Raw genomic sequence first — 17,359 nt, forward strand, 5'->3', positions numbered from 1 at the left:
AAATTTATTTTTTATTTTTTGTTTTTTTTTAAATTTTAATAATCTTAGTTTATTAGGGTACAAAGGGTCAAGGGCTACAGGGTGAAAGTGGGTAATATTGTTTCCACACTAATATAATCATTTTTCCCTGTATCTGGGGTTAGGGGAGTAACAAAGGGAAAAGCCCCACCCAACCTCCCACCCATTCCCAATCCCCAACATGAGGTGCGCTCCAAGGGTCCTGCTCAAACATTTTCAGTTCTTTAAAATGTTTTTAAATAGGAGGCTTATTTTATTTTTGATGGTTGTTTCCGTAGATGAAAAGGGTGTATGATGATGTGGACCACTGATTAATGTGCGGAGGGTCAAGGACTGGGGGAAAGTGGATGAGACAGCTGCTTCCGGTTTTTTTTTCCTTCCTGTATCTGGGGAACAGGGAGAGAAGGGGAGAGGGCTGCTCCCAGCATCCTAACCACATCAGTACCTGGGGATGAAGGACAGCCACTGATGTTATCTTGGGATCCCTGATGTGGAGTGTGTTCTGCAGGGACTGCTTAAGTGGTTTCAGCAGTTCTGAGGTGCTGTGGATCTCATTGCTCCAGGTTAAGAAACTTTTTCCAAATCTGTTGGTCCTCCTTAGAGTCTCCACTTGGCCAGACACTTGCTGTCAAAGCTTTGCTGGGAGAGTTGTTCAACTTATTCTGCCCTTCATGGTGTTAGATGTCCACTGCAGGCTGCAGTGATCTGTCATGCCCCACATATATATCTAGGCATGCCATCCACCGTACCATCTTCAGCACCTGAAGAGGCCAGTTCTGACACATGCACTCTACAGTAAGACACAGATCCTGTGATTTTCCCTGTGTTTGAAGGTTTGAGTCCAGCAGTCCAGTTGCGGGGGCATCCCCAAGGACACCTTGCCTGAGGTGACCCTAGACATGACTCTCTCCTGTGTGTACCAGCCAGTGGGGGGTCTGGCCAGTCCATCACCCACATCACACACACACACACACACACACACACACACACACACACACACACACACACACACACACACACCATGGTTGCACTCACCCAGTCCATCTCTCTCATACACACACACAGTAGTGGTTCTAGTCACTCAGTTCCAGTCTCTCTTTCTCTCTCTCTCTCTCTCTCACACACACACTCGTGGCTGTAGTTGCCCAGTCAGTTTTGTCTCTAGGGAACTGCAGCCTAGTCAGAGTGACCCCAAAAATCTCCACCAGTCCTGGTTCCTGAGTGTGCCTGCATGTGCAGTAAACTGGTCAGTCTATTCCACGTCCCATTTGGCGCTTGTACACATCAGTGGGTGTTGGAGCTTAGCTCAGCCCAACCAACCCACACTTAACGCCGGTGGGTGCTACCACCTGTCCAGCCAGGCCCACCCCCAGCTCTGGTTCTTATGCTCATTGGTGGGAGCTGCAGCTCATCAGAGTGGTGCCCACAGTTAAAAAGTTTTGGGTCCAGTCTGGCAGCCTGGTGGCTGAAGTCCTTGCCTTGAGTGTGCTGGCATCCCATTTGGGCGCTGGTTCTAATCTAATATAGGCAGCCCCGCTTCCCATCCAGCTCCCTGTTTGTGGCCTGAGAAAGCAATGGAGGATGGCCCAAGGCCTTGGGATCCTGCACTGGTGTGGAAGACCTGGAAGATACTCCTGATTCTTGGCTTCGGATTGGCTCAGCTCCAGCAGTTGTGGTCAAATGGGGAGTGAACCATCAGAAAAAAGATCTTCCTCTCTGTCTCTCCTCTCTGTATGTATGACTTTGCAATAAAAATAAATGAGTCTTTTTTTAAAGGTTTTAACCCAGGGTGAGTGTTGGGGGACATCAGGCTAGTGGTGGTCCTTGTCCAGACTGTTCTGCGCTGATAGGGTGTCTTGAGAAGCAGTGCATGACCGGTCAAGTGCTTGGGCCTTTGCGCGTGTGGGAGATCCGGTTGAAGTTCTGGGCTTTTGGGTGTGGGCCTGGTCCAGGCTTCGCTGTTATGGGCATCTGGGAAATGAACTGATGGATAGTCAGTATCTCTACTTCTGCCTTTTAAATGAATAAGAATAAATAGACGTGTGAAGTGTTCACACTTTGTTATATTTGTTTGAAAGGGTCAGGTTGGAGCTGGACGTTGTGTCCTCAGGCTGTTCATGCCCTGTGGGTGGTCGGGGCTTCCTGGAGTGAGCATCAGCAGGCGGCTGGGGCTGCCGGTGGGGCAGGACTCCAGCCCAGGCTCTTGGTACGGAATGCAGGAGGACAAGCAGGTTTGTAACTGTTAGGCCGAATGCCTGCCTGGGTTCCGAGTCCCGGTGGACCTGTTGGGTAATTCTAATTCTGTGCTTTGTTTATTCAGGAACTGCCAAATGTTTCCCACAGTGACTGTACCAGCAGGGTTCTGTTTTTTTCCCATTCTTGCTTTTCTAGTATGCTGTGATACCTTGCTGTAGTTTTGGTTGAAGTTCGCTGACGTTGAGCATCTTTTCATGTGCTTGTTGCTGTTTGAATATCTAATGTGGAGACATGTCTATTCAGCTCTTTTTCCATTTTTAATGTTGGATTTTTTTTGTTACCAATTTGCATAATTTGCAGCTACTTTCTCTGCCTCCGTGACTTGTTTTCAGTATCTTGACAGTGTCCTTTGAAGCGCAAGATTTCAGTTTTGCTGGTGTTTTAAAGATTTATTTATTTATGTGCAAGTCATAGTTGCAGAAAGGGAATTCTTGTCATCACTAGCTTATTTCCCAGGGCTTGGTCCAGGTCACAGCTAGGAGCTTAATCCAGACCGTCCACATGGGGTGGGGGGGGTGGGGGCCCTAACATGCAGGTGATCTTCCGCTGCTTTTCTCAGGCCGTTAGCAGGAGCTGGATGGGAAGTGGAGCAGCCTGGACACGAGTCAGCACCCATATGGTGCTTGCCGCATCACAGTACTGGCCCCCCCCAATTTTTTTTAATATATTTTATTATATTTTTGACAATCTTTGCATAGTGTATTAGGATAAAAAGGTTCAATGGCTATAGGAAAGTGGGTAAGACTATTATTTCCATATTGTTTCCTTCATGTTTAAAGGGGGGTATTAAGGGAGAAGGCCCACCCAATTTTCCATCCTCTCCAGGTCCAGGATATAGGGTATGCTCCGAGGTTCTTGCTCAAGTGGTTTTGATATTTCAACAGTTATGAATCGCTCCAATCTTGCTCCAAGCACTATGAGGTCATTGAAGAATCCACTGATTGACATAGTCCATCATAGAGTCTCCGTTTGCCCCATATTTCGCTGCCAACATATAGCTGAGATGGTTGATTGACCTGTTCTATCTTCTTGGTTAGGGTTCTGAGTCCAACATTTCGATTGGGATCTCCAAAGAAACTTTGTCTGAGGTGTTCCCAGACCAGATTCTTGTATGTACTAGCAAGCACAGGGCCTGGCACAGTCCATCACCCTGATCAGCTGGTGGTTGCGATCGCTGGGTTGGTTCTGTTTTCAGCCCCCACTTCCACTGGAACCAATGGGTGTTGCAGTCCAGCCTGGTTCTGCCCAGCACATACTCAGCCCTCACATAAGCCAGAGGGAGCTGCAGCCTAGTTGGAGCGACCCACAATAATCCCCACCAGGCCCGCCCCCTACCCTGGCTTGCCAGTCTGTGTAACAGTAGTCCAATCTGTCCCACACCCCATTCCACCCCAGCCGCTGTCCTGGTTTCATGCCCTCCCGTGGAAGTGGTAACCCAAGAGGGAGGAGCCCACTATTTCCCTCCCAGGCCTCTCCCACTCCCAGATTATGCACTCTCCAGGTAGTTCTGTGCTTTGACTTGACAGAACTAGCCCCCAGTGCCAGCTTCTGCCAGCTGATGCTGTGACTAAGCCCAAACAGCCCTCACCCACTCCAATTTATGCTTGCACCAGTAGGAATAATCAGCTCAGCCTGGCTTTTCCCTGATCTAGTCCACATGAGGTGCACAGGTGTTGTAGCCCTGCTTAGTCTGGTCTGCCCCCATCCCAGCTCACGCTTTCCAGTGGGAGTAGCTGCTCGGCAAGGGGAGCCTCCTTTATTCCCCCTGCCGGCTCTGCCTCCTCCGTTCCTGGTTCTCATGCGTGCTGGTTGGGTGCTGTGGTCGCATCCTGTACAGGCAACCTCACCTTGGCATTCCGTATTGTGCACTAGTTTTTGTTGCGACCGAACCCGGCTCGACCTACACTGTTCTGGTGCTTGGATTTGCCAGTGGATGATGTGAACAGATTCAGCCTGGTCTTCCCCCAACCCATGCCAGATGTATGCCAGTGGGTAACTTTCCATGGCCTGTTCTGGGCTGTTTGCTATCATGCTTCTTATGCTTACCTGTCAGGTCTGTGTCCTGCCAGAGGAGTTGCCCAGGCTCCTCCATCAGAACCTCTCCCAATGCCAGCTTTTGCGCATACCAGGGGGTCCATGAGCCAGCCCTACTCAGTCCACCTCCTGTCCTAGCAGGAACAGTGGCTTTTCCTGACTGGCCTTCAACCCAGACTAGTCCTTGCTGTTGGGTGTTTCATCCCAGCCATGGCTCGTCCGTACCCACATGTGGCTCACACATCAGCCCTCCAATTTTAATTCTGGTAATCTAATTTATCTGTTTTTCTTCTGTGGCCTGTGCTTTTAGTGTCATGTTTAAGACACTATTGCCAAGTCCAGGCTCAGAATGCTTACATTTAGGTTCTTTTGAGAGTTTTATGGCTCTATTCCCTATGTTTGATCCATTTTGAATTATTTTTAGTGTACTGTGAGGACAGAGTTCAAGTTCATTTTTTCTGTGTGGATAGCTGGGCAGAGGCGTCTTCAGCTGCAGTCGGCCCCCCTGGGCTGGAGAGGCAGCCGTCCTTTGCAGGACAGCTGTTCTGGAGGCTTGTTTCAGGGGAGAGTGTTGTGGGGTCCTCCCCAGGAGTGCCCGAGAGAACCATCTGCATTGCATGGCACCAAATGTTAGGTTTTAGTGCGCTTAAAGTTCTTAAAGCGTTCACGTTGTTAGGCTCAGCTAATTGCTGCAGCCAAGTCCTCTTTTCGTGATTAGTTTACCTCGAGCCCAAATCCCAGACACAGCAACGTGCTTAGTAGGTGCTTTATTCCAGCAGGGTAGGAACAGGAGCAGGGGTAGAGGGGGAGAAAACTGGAAGGGACATACATGTCTCCTGCCACGGTGGCAGGATGGGGGCTGCCAGGGCAGGGGAAGGGGGCAAGATGGAGGGGAACCAGGGAGAGCCTGGTAAGAAGGAAGAGAAGAGAGCGGGGGGAAGGCAAAGGGAGGGCTGTGTGGGCTGTGTGCTTGGGGCCTGGGCGGGGGCCCCGGGGTTATCTGAGCCACAGGTAGGTGGGTGGAGATTAGGGGGAGGGGCCGGAGATTGGGGAGTGGGATTCTCAGGTCAGGTGCCATGTTACATAATTGGTGGATAACTGGAATGGCGTGAATTTCGGGAGTGGTGGGAAAGGGGAAGCAGGAGGCAAGGCAGGGATGTTGGCATCACCCTCACAGCCAGCCTGCTCTGAGAAGATGGGCTTGACTGGAACTAACGCAGTCCTGTTTTGTGGTCTCCCTATCTGAACTCTGGTGCCAACGGTCAAGCATTTGGGAACTTTCTCAGAAGGGAGTCTGGGAAATTGTTCATGTACTCAAAGAGGGCAAGTGAAACTCAGAATTGTCTAAGTGTATTTTTACATCTAATCGATGTTTTGTATGAGCTGGAATTTTGCTGTTTATGGAAATCCTTTGCCATGTGAATAACTCCAAAAAAACCCAGATCTCTTGACCCCAATTCATTGGTAGATTTCCTGTCCTGAGGAAATAATCTAAATATGATAGAAACACACACACACACACACGGAGCGTATTTCTTGGACCATTGAATTACTATAAAAAGGTCATGTCCATGTTTCAATCCAGGTTCTAAGCAGACCCACTCAAGCGCTCGTGTTGCCTGCTAAGCGAGCTGTTGGTGGTTGCCCAGTGCTGCGAGCCTGGCCCACGCTGGGCTGGTGCGTGGCTGCTGCCCAGGCTTCTGAGCGCTGGATCACATGGCTGGGAAATGCCAGGGTGTCCTGACCCTTGTGCTGCCTGGTGCAGCCAGCTGTCCAGGTCATTGAAGAAGGCAGGGTCGTGGACAGTACTTGTGGTCTTGGGGAAACAGGCAGGCAAGGAAAGATGGAGCTCACAAAAGGGCAAGACTTCGAAGACGCAGGGTTTGACTTTAATAATACCCTAATCACTGTGTGTATTGTGTGGGACACTGATTAGGTTTCTCCTTGTGTCGACCTTCACCTCCTGTGTTGAGAATAATGCCAGACTCGCTTATCTAAGTAGTGTTCAGGGTCTTGATGTAAACAGGAGAAATTTCAGCCTAACAGTTTGATGTGTGAAGTCATTGTGAGCTTTTTCTCATGCATGTTCAGAATTCTGCCAATATCTGTAAGCATTTGGATAAATTAAATAGACATAGAGGATAGAAAAATAAAACACTAAGGAAATGCTCATCTGGTCACAAACTCTTGTTATTTGGAAAAATAGTTTATTCAAGAATGTGATACATAGTCCTACATTAGAACAGAATAGATGATAGTGGTAGAATCTGGGAGTTTGCAAGAAATGAAAAGTAATAATGAAAAGTAATCTTTAGCAAACAGATTGGCCAAGAGCTGGGCTATTTAACACGCGACTTGATTTCCATGTAACGTCTCAGAATGGGTGAGTGGTCTGTCAGTGGAGCGGTGCTCTGGGAAGGGCATGTGGAGCCGGTGGTGCTGGTACTGCCGCTGCCATGCCTGGGTACAGCGCTGTTGGCAGGTGGCTCGTGCCATGTGCACTCTGTGTGATGTCCTCGGGCAGGATGCCTGGGAGGCCCTGGTGATGCTGGCCTGTGTGCAGCGCTGTTGGCAGGGAGCTCTTGCCATGTGCGCTCAGTGTGGTGTCTGGCCGGGAGACCTGGGAAGCTTCCTCTGCTTCTGTGTTTCCTTGACGTGCGAGTCGCCAAGGCACCCTTGCGCACTTCTCTGGTGGCTTTAGAACAGCTTGGGGAATTTCCCATGCAGACTCAGATAGAGGGGTTGCATTAGTCCTGTTGGGTTGCGTCCCCTTGCTTAGCTCTCCCATCCCTTCGCCATCTCTCCTTTCTCTGAGAACTGTAAGCAGTTTGTTCGGGGTGTTTGACGTTGTGGAGCTCCTTCCGCAGAGTGCAGCTTCCTTAAAGGTCAAGGGTTCATCAGCACATTCTTGCCCGTGCTCGGCACTAAGTGTTCAATAAATATTTGTTGCAGCCCAGAACTATTTTATTCCGTGGCTCCAGAGGGGATGGCTTCTCTGGTGCAGGTTTCATAGAAGCTGGGGCAGTCTGTCCTCCAGCAAGTACGGATGGGGTGTGTGTCTTGTGGGCCTTCCAGGGGCTCTGATTTCACCCCTGCAAGGAAAGGGGGTCCGAGCTTGTGAGGACAAGTAATGGGAAGAACACCTTCCCCGGATGTAACATGTTTTCACTTGACAAAGCTGGGAGAGTGTCTGGGTTGGACAGACTTGGAGTGGAATCTCCCATCTGAGCCCTGTCTGCAGTGTAGCTTCTCTGGGCCCCAGTACCTGGGCAGGGAGCTCCCGCACCCAGTGGGCACTCTGCCCGCACTGGCCATGTCCTGTTGGTGCCTGGACAGGGAGCTCTCGCATGGAGTGGGCACTTTGCCCGCACTGGCCATGTCCTGTCGGTGCCCGGGCAGGGAGCTCCCGCATGCAGTAGGCACTCTGCCCGCACTGGCCATGTCCTGTCGGAGCCCGGGCAGGGAGCTCGCGCACGCAGTAGGCACTCTGCCCGCACTGGCCGTGTCGGTGTGGGATGGGAGTGCTCGCTGTGCGTTCTTAGAGGCCCTCTTTTTTCTTGTTTTCCTCCTTTCCCTAGAAGTGACCAATTTACTCCTTTATTATTTGCTATTATCCTGCCATTTTTTAAAAAAAGATTTATTTTTATTGGAAAGGCAGACTTACAGAGAGGAGGGACAGAGAGAAAGATCTTTAATCTGCTGATTCACTCCTCAAATAATTGCCATGGCTGCAACTGAGCCAGTCCAGAGTCCAGGAGCTTCTTGTGGGTCCTATATGGATGCAGGGTCCCAAGGCTTTGGGCCATCCTCTGCTGTCTCCCAGGCTACAAGCAGGGAGCTGGATGGGAGGTGGAACAGCTGGGATACAAAGCATTGCCCACATAGCATCCTGACAAGTGTAAGGGGAGAATCAGCCAATTGAGGCATGGTGCTGGGCCCCATCTTGCCTTTTTTTTTCATTTTGTACAAAATAATTTTGTTTCTGGTCACAAAACATAGGAAGTTGCAAGGCAACACCTGTGACCCACTGGCTTCCCATTTTCCATAAATACCCTTGTGCAACACCAGGCTCACAGTGCCCAGGCTGTTCCTTCCATCCTACCAGCTTCAGGTCCACAGTGCCCAGGCCATACCTCCCATCTTACCAGCTGCAAAGTATATGGGACCAGGTGGGAAGCTGGGCCCCAGCCCCTTTGCACAGTGGGGACTCCCTTGTAATGTGTACTACAGCTCACCCCTGTGAACCTTTCCTAAGATGACCCCAAGTCAGCTCCTGGCCAGCCATGTGCAGTGCAGGAGCGCTGGCCGAGGCCCTTCAGATGGCGATGGAGGAAGGGCAAGCCAGGCCAAGCGTGAGTAGCAGAGTCTTTATTGGGCTCAGACCAGGAGGCCGTGGGTCTTAAGGACCTCTGTGAACTTGTTGATTTTCTTCTCCATGTTCTTTTTGGCCTATTTTGCCCTTTTAAGCCTCTTGAGCTGCTGCTGCTTGCGGTAATGCATCTTGGCCTTTTCCTGGCTCTTCTCCAGGGAGGCTGTCACGGCCTGGTACTTCCAGCCAGGCTGCTGAGCCAGGCTCCCCAGGTAGGCAAACTTCCTTGTGGGCTTCAGGCGTATAATGTTTAGGGCTGCAGGCACCATGGTCCATTTTTTTCCTTGTAAGACGGCAGGATGCCATCAAACACCTTGAGGTGCTCCAGGGTTGCCTGGCTCCGGTTGGTCTTGTGGGGGGCATGTCTCTCATCATCTGTCAGCTGATAGAGCTGGGGGCCTGGAAGGGGCGGGGTCCCCGGAGTGGTTGGTGTTCATCTGTTTGTGCAAGAAGACCAGGCACTTTGGCTTATTTCTATAGAAGCTGCTAGAAGTCTTGATACTCTCGCAGCATACAACCACCACCTTGCGACCCAGCAGCACCTGCTTGGCCACGATGGCCACCAGGTGGTCCAGGAGGTGGACCCGGCCATCTTGCACCAGGACCTGCCCTTCCACCATCTTTGGCAGTCGCCTGGGAAAAGCCATCTTGCCATTTTTTAAAAAAGATTTATTGTATTTATTTGAAAGGTACAATTAGATAGAGAGAGGCAAAGAAAGCTCTTCCATCTGCTACTTCACTCCTAACGGGAGCAGCTAGGGCTGGGCCAGGCTGAAGCTGGGAGCTGGCAGCTTCTGTTACTCTTGCGTGGGGGCAGGGATCCATGCTCGGGGCCTCCTCTGCTGCTTTCAGAGGTGCTTTAGCAGGGAGCTGGATCAGAAGCGGGGCAGCCAGGACTCACTGGCCCTCATGGGGTGCCGGCACCAGAGGGGGTGGCTTTGCTTGCAGGGTCATACTACTGGCCCCCAGTGTTTGTTTGTTTGTTTGTTTCTTTTCTTTTCTTCTTCTTCTTCTTCTTTTTTTAAAATACTTTTGTGTGTAGTTTATTTCTCTGTTATTTGTCTACACACACACACCCTTTTCTTTTTTAAGATTTATTTATTTATTTATTGGAAAGGCATGTACATAGAGGAGGAGAGAGAGAAAGATCTGCTGTCTACTGGTTCACTCCCCAAGTGTCCACAACAACCAAAACTGAGCTGACCCAAGGCCAGGAGCCAGAAGCTTCTGGGTCTCCCACACAGATGCAGGGTCCCAAGGCTTTGGGCCGTCCTTGACTGCTTTCCCAGGCCACAAGCAGGGGGCTGGAAGGGAAGTGGAGTAGTTGGGACATGCACCAGTGCCCGTATGAGATCTCACAGATTTGAACCCATATGGGATCTTGGTGCATGCAAGCCAAGGACTTTAGCCACTAGGCTACCTCGCTGGGCCCAACAGATAAACTTTTACAAAGATCACTTTGTATTTTGCTGGAGTATCTTTTTGGTGAGATTCTTGGGAGTAGGCTCGCTTTATCAGAGAGCGAGTACATAAATAATCTTGCTGGCTCCTGCCAAGTGGCTGTCTTCAGTGACTGTGCATTTTGCAGTCTGTGAGTGGAGTTTGAGGGCCTATTCCCCCAGCCCTGTCAGGTGTAGGCTGCCAGCAGTGTGGACTGCCTCTGTTTTTGTTGCTGATCAGTCTAATAGTAAGAATAGCATTGGCTTAGTTTTAATTTGCTTTCCTCTCTCTCTCTGTAAGATTTATTTTTATTGCGAAGTCAGATATACAGAGAGGAGAGACACAGAGGAAGATCTTTTATCCGATGCTTCACTCCCAAAGTGGCCACAACTACTGAGCTGAGCCAATCCAAAGCCAGGAACCAGGAGCTTCTTCCTGGTCTTCCATGCAGTGCAGGGTCCCAAGGCCTTGGGCCATCTGCTACTGCTTTTCTGACCATAAAGCAGGGAGCTGGATGGGAAGCAGAGCCGCCGGGATTAGAACTGGTGCCCATATGGGATCCCAGTGTGTTCAAGGCGAGGACTTTAGCTGCTAGGCCACTGCACTGGGCTCTTCTTTTTCTTTTTTAAAGATTAGCTTTGGCTGGTGCTGTGGTTCGTTCCTTCCTCACTTCATCTGGGACAGGAACGAGCATTTCCCTTCCTGTCACCGGAAGGCACAGAGCCTTTGGACATGGTCACTTCTCATCTTGGTGGTAATGCATTGAGGGATGAGACTCGGAGCAGGACACAGAGGACATTGGTTTTTCTTGATTGGTATTCTGAAAATTGGGTTGGTGTTCTGGTTGTGGGGAAAAGCTTAACATGGAGTTCCTTTCTGTTGGATTGGAAGTGTGAGATGGAGAGCCTGGCTCTGTGGAGCACAACAGGTGCTTGCCGTGCTGTAATTTGCCTTCTCCTGTGGTGGCCTGTGCCCCAGAGTCACCAAGGTGGAGAGCATTGTATTGTGGCCCTGCGCAGTGAGGCGGGTCAGGTGTTAGGTAGGTAGGTAGGTTGGGGGCCGATTGCACGTAGCTCTGGACCAATGTGAGTTTGGACTTTGCTTCGAGTTTAAGTTGATTTAAGTCAGAGTTACCAAATTTTGTGATGTCTTTGGCCTGGCTCTCTAGTGCTTGGGTTTGAAGCCTGCATCCTATTTAATTCGCTTCTAAAGGCCTGGTGTGAGTTACTTCATAAATTCAGCTTCCTCATCTGCAATATGAAATAAAAGTTGGATATCCCTTTTCTGAAATGCTTGGGATCAGTAGTGTTTTAAGGTTACAGAGTTTCTCAGAGTTTGGAATAGTTGCGTGGGTTTAACCAGTTTAGTAATCCTACTTTGAAAATTCAAAATCTGACAAGTTCCATCTGAAAATTTTGCATGTCATTTTGATGTTTGAAAGCTTTTGGGTGGCAGTGCAGGTGAGGTTTCAGTTTTTCTAATAAGTGATGCTCAACTTATAGGTACCACTGGAGTGGTGTGAAGATCAGAAGGTGGCAGTGGCTCCTCTGTGTGTGGTCCTAGGTAGGGGTGTGTGGGGACAAGCCTTCCAGGTGTGTGGTCCTGGGTAGGGGTGTGTGGGGACAAGCCTTCCAGGTGTGTGGTCTTAGGTAGGGGTGTGTGGGGACAAGCCTTCCAGGTGTGTGGTCCTAGGTAGGGGTGTGTGGGGACAAGCCTTCCAGGTGTGTGGTTCTGGGTAGGTGTGTGTGGGGACAAGCCTTCCAGGTGTGTGGTCTTAGGTAGGGGTGTGTGGGGACAAGCCTTCCAGGTGTGTGGTCCTGGGTAGGGGTGTGTGGGGACAAGCCTTCCTGGCAGTCTGTCCTTGCCTGTGGTGCACCCGCCCTTTGTTGGGTGGAGTGTGACACTCGGAAGCTGTAAGCCTTCCTCAGCAGCAGTGTGGGGTACGACAGCCTCAGGCTTTGTGATTTATGAGGTGCTCTGTAACCTCGGTAAATGAACTCAGTCTCTGTTGACTAGTTTTTTTGGTTTCTTAATTGGAGCATTAGTGTCTGACTCATAGACCACAAATGTCTGTTCTGTTAAAAGGCAAATAAATGTAAAAGTGCTCATGAAAATTTAAAGTTTCTGCTGAAGCTTTTCAGCAGTTCTTTATGCTGATATTTTCACTTTTTTGGACCTTGTGGATTTGGGTGGTTTGCTCACATAGATTTATGTAATGTAATTTTGTTGCTGTTGTTGAAGGACTGGACTGACTCAAGGACGAATAATTGCTGAAGTGAACATTGGCTCATGCTCTTCTTTCTTCCTTTCTTCCTTTCTTCCCTCTCTCCTAGTTCCCAGCCTGTCTGTCTGTGGTCTCTGTGTCCTGGCTGCTCGTGACTCCCTTAGCCCTGCTCTGTTGGAGACATTTTTCTTGTTTTCTGTTCATTTGAAATATGGAGTGTCAAAAGAAAGAGACAGGGAAGTCTTGCACCTATGGGTTCACTCCTGAAATACCCACAGCAACAGGATCTGGGACAAGTCAAACCGGGAGCTGAGAACTCCCTCCACAAAGATAGCCGGTGCCCTGCTGCTTTTCCAGACCCATCAGCAGAGAGCTGGGCTGCACGTGGAGCACCCAGACAGAAATTGCCCCTTTGATTCGGAGTGCTGGTGCCACACTGTGGTGTTCAGCCTTCTGTGACACATGCCAACCCCCTGAGCTCTCACATCTGTCAGCTATTTGAGAGATATAAGAGCTCCTAGCTGTTCACTCCCCCAGATGCCTCCAGTGGCTGGAGAAGGGGCAGTGCCAAAGCTGGGAGCTGGAACCTCAGTGCAGCTGTTTCATGTGGGTCGTGAGTGGCAGAGACCCAACCACTGAGTCACTGCCTGCTGCCCCAGGCTGCATTAGCAGGAGGCTGGAGCCAGGAGATTACCAGGTGTAGGCACTCCAATAGGGGATGTGAGGTTTTTTTTTAACTTTTAAATTATTTTTATTTGTATGAAAGACAGACAGAGACTCTCCATCCTCTGGTTCATCCCCAAAATACCTGCAACTACTGAGGCTGACCTAGGCCAAAGAGGAAAGCTGACAATTCTTGAGCCATCCTTGCTGCTTCCTAGGGTATGTGTTAGCAGGAAGCTGGACTCAGGAACCGAGCTGGACCTTGAACCCAGCCACTCTGACATGGGTGGTGGGGCTCCCAAATGGTTTCTTCCTTGCTGGGCCCAATGCCTGCCCTAGGACATGGGCATTTTAATTGGCATCTTAGCTCTTAGGCCAAATGCTCAGCCCTACCCTTGATTGATCACCTTCATTTCACGTACTGAACAGCATGTGCATTGTGACACACAGTCATGACTGATTGCATGTGTACCTGTGCCAAGGCACAGCACTCAAGTGACAGCTGGGGTTCCCAACCAGGTCGCCTGAGGCTGAGCACCCTGTGTGCTGGGCCTCCTTGCTGTCCCCGTGAACACTGCTGCGTGCTTGCTGCCAGTCTTCTGTATGGCGCTTTCCTTGTTTCACCATCCACATGTTCTGTGCCTGATTCTAGCAGGTGGCAGCGGTACACACGTTCTCTCCAGGCTGTGGCCTTTCTTTATTTTTGAGGTATTTTTGGTGAGTAGAAGTTCTCAGTTGTAATGTGGTTGAGTTTAACAGTGATACTTTGTGCTCAATATGTTTTATAATCTATTACCAGAAATCTTCCCCAGTTCCATCATCATATGGTTCTCCTGTGTTGTCCATGGAGAGTTGGAGACATTCAGGATCCAGCTGGACCTCCGTTGTGTCTGCTGTGTGAGGGCGAGGCTGAGGCCTTCTGGTACACAGCCTGCCGCACTGAAGCACTGCTGATGGATGGAACCGACAAGCCTGTTGCATGAGACTGTGCATGGGGGCAGTGGAATTCTCTGTAGCTTACCGAAATGTACTTTCTGGGAACAGGGGTCATGGTGCATTGGGTTAGGCTGCCACTAGGGAGTCTGCATCCTCTAATGGAGCACTGATTTGCGTCCTGGCTCCTCTGCTTCCCGTCAGCTTCCTACTCAAGACCCTGAGAGGCAGCAGACAATGGCTCCCTGCCAGTTACCCGGGAGACCAAGTTCTTAGCTCCAGGCTTCTGCCTCGTTCAGCTTGGCTGTTGTAGGCGTTTGGAGAATGAACCAGCAGATGGAAATCTTTTTGTTACTTTGCTTTTCAAATAAATAAGAGCAACAGACATTAGAAATTATATGTACTAGGGCCAGCACTGTGGTGTAATAGGTTAAGATCTGCCATGCTGACATTCCAGCAGGCGCTGGCTTGAAATCTCGCTGCTCCACTTTGAACCCAGGTCTCTGCTGAAGCGCCTAGGAAAGCAGTGGAAGATGGCCCACTGCTTAGGTTCCTGCACTCACACGAGAGGCCCAGACACAATTCCTGGCTCCTGGTTTTGGCCCAGGCCCAACGCCAGCTATTGCAGTCATTTGGGGAGTGAACTGGCTGATGAAAGATCCCTGTTTCTTCCACTTTCATTCTGCACTTAAATAAATTAAAATCCTGTATATGTGTATGTACTATATACATATATATAGTGTAAACATGTGTGTGTGTATATTATATATTAATATGGATATGTTGATATATGACATGTCATTGTGATTTCCTGTTGGTGAACAATGAAGAACCTGGAGAGTTACAAAATGCACTCATTGATTCCCATTCTGCTTCCTCTCCCGCCCAGGGTACCTTTGCTTGCTGTCAGGCCCTCGGCCTCCTGCCAGTCCTCTCCTGTGGTGAGCACATGGCTGCCACTGACCTCAGTGATGCTGTCTTTGCAGTCCGCCTCCTCTCCCCTGGACCTCTGCCTCAGTGTTGTCACTTTCGTTTTGGCCTTTGCTTCATCCTCCTGCCCCTGCTGTGGGAGTCTCTGGGCCTCCTCTTTCCCCTTACCTCCTCCGTGGGGGTCTTGAGCAGCATCTTGTGTTCCTGTTCCACAAGGCTGGCTGCTGGCCTGTCGGCTCTGTAATCCCCCATGCTGGCCAGGTCCTCCCCAGCCCCAATCTTTGCCCTCTTCTGTGGCCTCTCCACCCTAGCACTGTGAGCCTCTTCTTGGTGAGCCTCTCCCCTCTCGTGCTGTGCTCATTCCCACAGGCCACCTCTCCCCCTCGCACTGTGCTCACTCCTACAGGCGCTGGTGGATTGCTGCTTGTCTGCGCGCTGCACTCTGTGGTCCCAGTCGTCCTTCTCAGCTGGACTTCTCAGCCACCACTCTGTGACTCTGTGATAACAGTCAAGGGATCTGGGCCGACTGTGCCTTCCCGAGGAGCAGCTTGAGGCGTCAGGCATGGCCTGTGTGCAGCTCTGATACCTGCTTGTCCTCTAACACCTGCTGTGCTCTGCCTTCCCTCCCAGGGACGTTTGTTGCCTGGTGCTCTTCAGGCCAGATGTCTGGCCTCTGTTTTGGGTTCCTGTCATGTAACTCTCAAGTGCAGCACTAACCATGTGGCTGCTGATTTAGGAGAGGAGAGGAAAAGGGGAGGGAGAGAGAAGCCTTCGCTGCTGTGCCTGGGAGAGGCACCCCTCGTCTGGGCCCTTTCCCCCAGAGGACTCTAGGTGGGGAGGTGTTTGACTAGGGCTCTTGGAGTCTGTCTGGACTTTGCCCACTGTTCTGAAGCCCCTTTCCAGTGTTGCTTCCAGAGCTGTCTTGGCTTTAAGCAGAAACTCCCAGAGGCCTGGGCTCCTCCTGTGGCAGGTGCCCAGGTGGTCTCAGGTCTGTGGGCCCCAGCCAGACTGGCACCAGCCTTGGTGCACAGCCTGCCTGTCATTCTCATTCCCTGTCCAAGTTCTTTTTGGTTGCTGTAGGTGGGTGGGGTGGCGGGATGGCTGCTCTTTACCTGGCTGGCTGTTCAGTTTTTTGGGGGGGTCTGTATGTGTATGCAGATCTGTCTCTGATCTCTGTGAGGGAGCCCTGGATGGCTAGAATGACTTGGCCCAGCAGCCCAAGTCATCTGTGTCGGGCATAGACTTGTGACTCGGCTCAGCTGTGTGAAGTCAGGAGGGTTTGCCGGCCCACTGACATTTCCTGTGGGTGCCTTTTGCAGGCCACCAAATGCAAAATACAGATTAGTTGGGGGTGTTGTTTTCTTGGCCATTTTTAGTTCATTGCTTTTGCTTAAGTGTTTAAAAATAATCCAGTGTTGTGTCTTTAGTATTTGTGAGCAGCAAATCAGAAGAAATGGAGTTTTTGTGAAAGCTTCAGAGAAATGCTGGGCTTTATCTTTCCCCAGCCTTTTCCGCTGAAACCCACCACAGTCTTTTTCTGAGCACTCTGTTCTACAAATAGAACAGCAGCTCTCTTTGGGCAGCCCGGTTGCAGGCTCTTTTCCGCTTTCTCAAAGATTGGGGTGTGCGTGTGCACGTGTTGGAGTAGGTTGTGCTTTAATTTTGCTTTTCCTTTTATGTAGGAGATGAGTAGCAGTAGATGCAAGAAAAAAAATACTCTAGCATCTGTCCTTTAAAGATACCTTAATATAACTCTTCTTGAGTTTTTGTCCCCCCCTTTTTTTTTCCTTTTTTATTTGCTTTTAGGAAAGCGATGGAAGCGATTCTTTCTCTTGGAGAGGTAAGAAAGTTGAGGGGGCGAGGAGAGATGAGTTGCAGAGATCACGGTGGGAGGCATCCGTATGTGTGCTTCTGGGATCCCTCAGGGCTGTGCCAGTCCCTGCGTCCCAGGGGCTGGGACTTGCCCTCTGCAATGGATGCCCCACAGGCTGGGGACTGCAACGTGTTGCCCAGTTCTTCCCTGGTGAGGGGGTTTGCTCTCTGCTTTCCTCTGGGCACTCTTGAAATACCTAGGGTGGAGGGTGGGCGGCCTCTTCTGAAGGTGAAGGTTTAAGCCGCAGCATCCCTGGGTGGATCTCAGGGAGTTGGAAAGGGCTGCTTGTGTGCCAGGGAGCTGGCACCAAGAGCTGTTAGCATCAGAGTGAGCACCTGGGGTGGGGGCTGGCCTGTGTGGCCCCACTGGAAAGGGGCTCTGTGGCACTGTGTGGTGGCCTGCAGGTGGTGCCTATCCCAGGCAGCTGGGACCGGTGCTGGCTTCCCCATTCTTCTCTGTCCCACTCCCTCCCTGCTTGTGATTAGGCCGGTGGAGGGTCCCGGCAGCGTCTCTGTGCTGGCCTTCCATGGTTTTAAGCCGGCCTGGACAGTTATGTAGACTGTTTTTTAAAAAGTACTCCAAGTGTAAAGCTCTGTGATCAAGCTGCTAAAGCCTTCTA

At 50.6% G+C, this 17,359-nt stretch overlaps 1 protein-coding gene and 1 pseudogene across 3 annotated transcripts in view; one reads left to right on the forward strand and one right to left on the reverse strand.

The window, feature by feature from the left end:
• DGKD (diacylglycerol kinase delta) overlaps nucleotides 1–17,359 on the forward strand; it is a 101,781-nt gene that overhangs the window by 16,579 nt on the left and 67,843 nt on the right. The window lies entirely within an intron of this gene.
• Nucleotides 8,607–9,297, reverse strand: LOC121151112 (annotated as a pseudogene).

Source organism: Ochotona curzoniae, unplaced genomic scaffold, assembly GCF_017591425.1.
Source record: "Ochotona curzoniae isolate NIBS_2020 unplaced genomic scaffold, NIBS_Ocur_1.0 contig_2294, whole genome shotgun sequence".
Lineage (NCBI taxonomy): Eukaryota > Metazoa > Chordata > Mammalia > Lagomorpha > Ochotonidae > Ochotona > Ochotona curzoniae.